The following is an 8,183-nucleotide window of genomic DNA, read 5'->3' on the forward strand; positions in this document are numbered from 1 at the left end:
TAGAAAGTTTCTATATTTCACCTTTTCCAAAACACATATAGTAATACACTTGAGTGAACATGATCATTAATACAGCTTGAATTTACTGATCTCAGGATTCTAGTGGTTCAAAATTAATAGTCTGTGCTTTTTAGGCATAATGGTCTAGAGGCAACAGGCCAGACCTGTATGGAAGAAACAACAAGTTCTTATCTTAAAGGCAAAAAGGTACCTTGACTCCAGGAGTTATGTTCTGTTTAATGCTATGTTATGGGTTCTATCTCCAATGCCAATTTCAGTTGATCACTTGGAGTGCCAGATGAAAAATAATTTCCAACTATGTCACTATTCATCAGGAAAAGCTATCATGATCAATTCATATCTGACAAGGATACTGGAGTGGGTAGCAAACTTCCCTGGGCAAGTAATTTGCCATCTTTGCAATAGTAAACATGTTCCCATTTGAAGGTGCTTTTGTTGGAGAAGGATTGCCATTAGGGGGGGTATACAAGGTAATAGTCAAAAGAGGAGGGCAACGAGAAGTAATAAAACAGACAGTTTTAAAACATAAAAGTTATTCCTATATTCCCCTCAAAACTTAACAGTACTTATTCCCAACTACTTCATCTGATCAGATTTACCATACTTTTAAAAAAATCTTTTAAAAAGTTAGACTAGTTAAGGAAAACAAAACTAAGTTTTATTCAGGAGAATAAAAGGCTTAGTAGTTGAAAACATTTTATATTTTTTCCCAAGATATTTTTTGGGAAAAATATATTTTCCCCAAAAATATATTTTTCCCATTTTATATTTTTTTCCAATAATTGTCAGTATGTATATATACATATATACATAATATATATATATAAGCTAGTTATATGTATATGTATATATACACATATGTGTGTATATATAACTAGCTAATGAATAACCTCTTTATAACATGTAGTTTTACTTATGTATAATATTTCCTATTAAAAAACTGATTTTGTGTTGTTTAAAAATTAGAATTATTAGACTTCTGTGAACTTTGAGCATACTGGGTTATTTCTACAGAAAGCAGAGCTTGCCTAGTGGTAGAAAACTTGTCTGCCTAAGGTGAAAATTTACACTAGAGATTATCCAAATTGATTGGCCACACTTTAGTGAACATATGTCCTGCAAATTTGCTTTCTCATTCCCTAATATATCTGAAGGAACACAAAAATAGATGCCAGAAGAAGTGATATACAACAGATTTTATTATCACTGGTAAGACAGTAACAACTGTCACATGAAGCTAGGTTTGCCACATAAAAAATATATATATATATATTTTTTTCCTGTGACTTCAGATGATATATGATTTCTCCACACATATACAAAAAATCCTTTATTTTAGAAGTATTTCTATGAAGTCCAAATAATCACCTTTTCTGTTCTTTATTTTCATGCAAGTCCTAGCCAGCAGAATAAGGCAAAAAAAAAAAGTAGTAGGAATTGGTAAAAGAAATAAGTAAAACTGTAATTATTTGCAGCTGATATTTATATATATAGAAACTATAAAATAATCTAGAGATAAAGTATTGGTGTTAAGAAGGTTCAGCAAGATTGCTTGATTTAAAATCAATATTTGAAGATCAATTGTTTTATATATCCCAGAAAAATCATTAGAAAATGAAAATTTTGATGGCTTCATAGTATTCCATTGTGTATATATACCACATCTTCTTTATCCATTCATCTGTTGATGGACATCTAGGTTCTGCCATCAAAATAAATGAAATCTTGCCATTTACGATGATGTGGATGGAGCTAGAGGGTATCATGCTTAGCGAAATAAGTCAAGTGGAGAAAGACAACTATCATATGATCTCCCTGATATGAGGAAGTGGAGATGCAACACGGGGGGTTAAGGAGGTAGGAGAAGAATAAACGAATCAAGATGGGATTGGGGGGCACCTGGGTGGCTCAGTGGGTTAAGCCGCTGCCTTCGGCTCAGGTCATGATCTCAGGGTCCTGGGATCGAGTCCCGCATCGGGCTCTCTGCTCAGCAGGGAGCCTGCTTCCTTCTCTCTCTCTCTGCCTGCCTCTCAGTGTACTTGTAATTTCTCTCTGTCAAATAAATAAATAAAATCTTAAAAAAAAAAAAAAAAAAAAAAAAAGATGGGATTGGGAGGGAGACAAACCATAAGTGACTCTTAATTTCACAAACTGAGGGTTGCTGGGGGGAGGGGGGATTGGTAGAAGGGGGGTGGGATTATGGACATTGGGGAGGGTATGTGCTATGGTGAGTGCTGTGAAGTGTGTAAACCTGGCGATTCACAGACCTGTACCCCGGGGATCAAAATATATTATATGTTTATAAAAAATTTTAAAAAAATAAAATTAAAATTAAAAATATAATAAAAAAAAAAAGAAAATGAAAATTTTAGGCCAAGAGGTGGAGTCCTGGACCTAAGCTAGGAACAACAATTCCTCCTGCATAGAGAACATGTCAAGAAAGGATGAACACCAATGCATCAATGCATGCATGACCACCTAGACATAAAAAGAAAGAAAGAGGAATTCCAGAGAAGATGGTGGAGTAGGAGGACCCTAAGCTCTCCTCTCCCCATGAATACTAGATGACACCCACATCAATATAAATAATCCCCCCAAAAATGACCTGAAGATTTGCAGAGAAACCTCTGTGGGTCCAGATATGGAATAGAAACAGACTTTCACACTAACATCGTACACAGAGAAGACAAATCCCTGTAACATTTGGCTTTAAGACCCAGAGCAGCTGAATTTTGCAAGTTCTTACAATCAGTGGGGCTTAAATCCTGGAACTTTAAAAATCAGCCTTTAAAGAGACAGCACAACAGGGTGCCTGGGTGGCTCAGTGGGTTAGGCCTCTGCCTTTGGCTTGGGTCATGATCTCAGGGTCCTGGGATCAAGTCCCACATCAGGCTCTCTGCTCAGTGGAGAGCCTGCTTCCTCCTCTCTCTCTGCCCACGTCTCTGCCTGCTTGTGATCTCTCTCTGTCAAATAAATAAATAAAATCTTAAAAAAAAAAAAAAGAGAGAGAGAGACAGCACAACAAACAGCCCTATGAAGATAAAACATAGCAACAGCAATTTGCAAAAATACCTGCAATATATGCAACAGGGATTTGTTTACTAATCTCAAAGCACATGCTGGAGAGGCAAGGATCCTTGGGTAACTTCTCCAAGAACAAAGGAGATGGCAGGTGCCATTTCCCTCTCCTATCCCTCAGCCTCAACACAAGGACACTTGTGGGAACCAGTACTGCTTGAACACTTGCTACCTAACTTGCCAACATTGCACCTCACCCACACATTCCTCTGTAGAAATGCTTCCTCCAACCAGCCCTTGGTTTCAGGTCTCTTCCTACAGTAGACCCATTAAAATTGGTAACACTCCCTACCCTGTCCCCATGTTCTCCCGTGGTCCTTCCCCCTTGAGTACACTCTTGGCCAGAGCCCAGCCAAAGCAGTGACACAAACCTGGCTGTGTGCAAGCAGCCCTAATAACAGCCAGCACCACTCCAGAGTGATTTTTGCTGCAGGTAGAGGTGAAGATAACCACACATATCAGTTCAACTGCAGCCTCAACAGGTGGCTGGGGACAGATATCTGGTTTGACTTCAGGCCCTGACCACCAACCACATCTTCTCAGGGGACAATGGAGAAAGTATCCTGCAGTTTGGTGCTATTGTATGCCTGGAAGCCAACTTGTCTAACTCAGCTCAAGCCCAAGGTAGCCTCAGACTGGCCCCCTAACAACACAGGGACCAAACCCTGCCCACAACAGGCAAAGAGAGCCATTGTATACAACTGGGCTAAAGGCAAATGTGACTCAGCCACAATAGTAATTTGCACACCACACTGATAAGAGCCACCCCTAAAGGGCCAGGTTCTGAACAGGGTGTATTGTACTGCATGGACCATTACTGGACCTCTTCTTCATAAGGTCAACTCTTTCAGAAAAAGAAGACATAGCTGACTTTCCTAATACATAGAAACAGATAAAGAAGGTTAGACAAAATGAGGAGACAGAGGAATATGCCCCAAATAAAAGAATAGGAAAAAATCAACAAGAAAGCTAAACAAAATGAAGATAAAGTTTTATGTCTGGTAGAGAGTTTAAAGTAGTGGTCATAAAGATACTCACTGGACTTGAGATAAGAATGGAGAACCTCAGTGAGACCCTCAACAAAGAGATAGAAAACATGAAAAAGAACCAGATATGAAGAACTCAATAGCTGAAAATAAAAATACACTAGAAGGAATAAATAGAAGACTAAAGAAAGCAGATCAGTGATCTGAAGGATGGAGTGATGGAAAGCTATCAAGCTGAGCAAGAGAGAAAAAATTTTAAAAATGAAAGCAGACCAAGGGAACTCAGTGAAAACATCAAACTTAATAACATTTGCATTGCAGGGATCCCTGAAAGAGAAGAAAGAGAAAGGGGGCAGAAAATGTATTTGAAGAAATAATATCTGAAAACTTCCAAAATCTGGGAGAGAAAACAGAAATCCAGATCCAAGAGTCACAGGGAGGCTTCAACAAAATCAACCTAAGGAGATCTATGCTAACACATAGTAATTAAATGGCAAAAGGTAGTGATAGAGAATTTTAAAAGCAGCAATAGAAAGAATACAGTTACATACAAGGGAAACCCCAAAGGATATCAGCTGATTTTTCAGGAAAACTTTGCAGGCCAGAAGGGAGTGGCATGATATATTCAAAATGCTGAAAGAAAAAAACAGGAAACCAAGAATACTCTATCCAGTAAGGTTATCATTCAAAATAGGAAAGATAGTAACCTCTTCGACCTCTGCCGCAGCAACATCTTCCTAGGAACAACGCAAAAGGCAAGGGAAGCAAGGGAAAAAATGAACTACTGGGATTTCATCAAGATCAAAAGCTTTTGCACAGCAAAGGAAACAGTTAACAAAATCAAAAGACAACTGACAGAATGGGAGAAGATATTTGCAAACGACATATCAGATAAAGGACTAGTGTCCAGAATCTATAAAGAACTTAGCAAACTCAACACCCAAAGAACAAATAATCCAATCAAGAAATGGGCAGAGGACATGAACAGACATTTCTGCAAAGAAGACATCCAGATGGCCAACAGACACATGAAAAAGTGCTCCATATCACTCGGCATCAGGGAAATACAAATTAAAACCACAATGAGATATCACCTCACACCAGTCAGAATGGCTAAAATCAACAAATCAGGAAATGACAGATGCTGGCGAGGATGCGGAGAAAGGGGAACCCTCCTACACTGTTGGTGGGAATGCAAGCTGGTGCAGCCACTCTGGAAAACAGCATGGAGGTTCCTCAAAATGTTGAAAATAGAACTGCCCTATGACCCAGCAATTGCACTATTGGGTATTTACCCTAAAGATACAAATGTAGTGATCCAAAGGGACACATGCACCCGAATGTTTATAGCAGCAATGTCCACAATAGCCAAACTATGGAAAGAACCTAGATGTCCATCAACAGATGAATGGATCAAGAAGATGTGGTATATATACACAATGGAATACTATGCAGCCATCAAAAGAAATGAAATCTTGCCATTTGCAACAACATGGATGGAACTAGAGCGTATCATGCTTAGCGAAATAAGTCAAGCAGAGAAAGACAACTATCATATGATCTCCCTGATATGAGGAAGTGGTGATGCAACATGGAGGCTTAAGTGGGCAGAAGAAGAATAAATGAAACAAGATGGGATTGGGAGGGAGACAAACCATAAGTGACTCTTAATCTCACGAAACAAACTGAGGGTTGCCGGGGGGAGGGGGTTTGGGAGAAGGGGATGGGATTATGGACATTGGGGAGGGTATGTGATTTGGTGAGTGCTGTGAAGTGTGTAAACCTGGTGATTCACAGACCTGTACCCCTGGGGATAAAAATATATGTTTATAAAAAATAAAAAATTAAAAAATAAAATAAAATAAAAATTTAAAAAAAAAAATAGGAAAGATAAAGAGTTTCCCAAAATAAAGGTAAAGGAATTCATCACCACTAAACCAGCCCTATAAGAAATGTTAAAGGGGATTCTTCAAGTGGAAAGGAAAGACCATGAATAGGAGTAAGGAAAGTAGGAAGCACAAAAGCAGTAAAATTAAGTATACCTATAAAAATGACTTAAGGGATCCACAAAATAAAAGTATATAAATAAATTATGATACAATAAGCCTAAAATTTGGGAGGTGTAAAGATGGGTTTATACCTAAAATGGGAATAAAGAATGGGTTTAAAGTTAAGTGACCATCAACTTAATATAAACTGCTGTATGCATGAGATGTTATATATCAAACTGATGATAACCACAAATCAAAAACCAGTAATAGATATTTAAAAATTAAAGAGAAAGGACTCCAACTCTTACTAAAGAAAGACAGGAAACCACGAGAGAAGAGAGCAAGTGAAGAGAGCAACAGAGAGGAACTGCAAAACAACCATAAAAAAGTAACAAAATGGTAATTAGTACATACGTATCAATAATTACTTTGAAAGTAAATGGACAAAATCCTCAAATCCAGAGACATAAGGTGACTGAATGGATAAAAAAGCAAGGCCCATCCTAATTCTACTTACAAGAGACTCAATTCAGAGGCACCTGGGTGGCTCAGTCAGTTGAGTATCTGACTCTTGGTTTCTGCTCTGGTGGTGCTTCCATGGTTATGGGATTGGCCCTGCATTGGGCTCTGCACTGAGTGTGGCATCTGCTTTTCACTCTCTCTCCCTCTGCTCCTCCCCCCTTTATCTCTCTCTAAAACAAATAAAATCTTTTAAAAAGACAAAACAAAATAAGGGATTCATTTCAGAACTAAGAACACGCAGATTGAAAGTGAAAGGATGGAAAAGCATTGGAAGTGAGAAGAAAGCTGGAATTGCAATACATATATTGGACAAAATAGACTTTAAAACAATTAGAACAAGAGGCAAAGAACAATACTCTATAATCATAAAGGGAACAATCCAACAAGAAAATATAATAATTGTTAATGTTTATGCTCTCAACATGGGAACAGCCAAATGCATAAAGTAGTTCATAATATAAAGGAAGTAATTAACAGTAATACAATAATTGTAGGGGATTTTTAACACCCCACTTATATCAATAGACAGATCATCCAACCAGAAAATCAAAAAGGAAACAGTGACTTTGAATGACACATTGGGCCAGATGGATTTAACAGATATATTCAGAACATTTTATTGTAGAGCACTAGAATACACATTATTTTCAAATGCACATAGAACATCTCCAATATATATCATATATTAGCCCACAAAACAAGTCTGAACAAATTGAGAAAGACTTCAGTCATACCATGCATCTTTTCCAAACACTGCTATGAACTAGAAATCAATGACAAAATATCTGACGAGACTACAAATATATGGATGTCAAATTACATGCTACTAAACAACAAGTGGGTCAATTAGGAAATAAAGGAAGAAATTAAAAAGTACACAGAAACAAATGAAAGTGGAAAGACAACAGTCCAGATCCTTTAGGATGCAGCAAAAGCACTGCTAAAGGGGAAGTTTATAGCTATATGGGCTTATTTCAAGAAGCAAGAAAAATCTCAAATAAACAATCTTGCTTTAAACCTAAAGGAGCTAGAAAAAGAACAAGCAAAACTTCAAACCAGTAGAAGAACGGAAATGATAAAGACTGGAGCAGAGATAGATGATATACAAACTGAAAAAACAATAGGACAGATCAATGAAACAAGGAACTGATTCTTTGAAAAAAGAAATCAACAAAATTGATAAAGCTTTAGCTAGACTCATTAAAAAGCTAGATATTCTGGGGGAATATCTAGAGATATGAGAGAGAGAGAGAAGACTCAAATACAAAAGCAGAAATGAAGAAGAGTAGTAACTACTGACACTACAGAAATTCAAAGGATTATAAGAGAATATTATGAAAAATTTGTCAACCAATTGGACAACCTAGAAGAAATGGATAAACTCCTAGAAACCTATAACCTCCCAAAAATGAATCAAGAAAAAAATAGAAAATTTGAACAGACCAACAATGAAACTGAATCAGTCATCAAACAACTCCCGACCAATAAAAGTCCAGGACTAGACAGTTTCATAGGTGGATTCTACCAGATATTTAAAGAGTTAATACTTGGGTTGGGGGTAAGGGGTGAAGCAAATGAACTACAG

The sequence above is a fragment of the Mustela lutreola genome, chromosome X, assembly GCF_030435805.1.
Source record: "Mustela lutreola isolate mMusLut2 chromosome X, mMusLut2.pri, whole genome shotgun sequence".
Classification (NCBI taxonomy): domain Eukaryota; kingdom Metazoa; phylum Chordata; class Mammalia; order Carnivora; family Mustelidae; genus Mustela; species Mustela lutreola.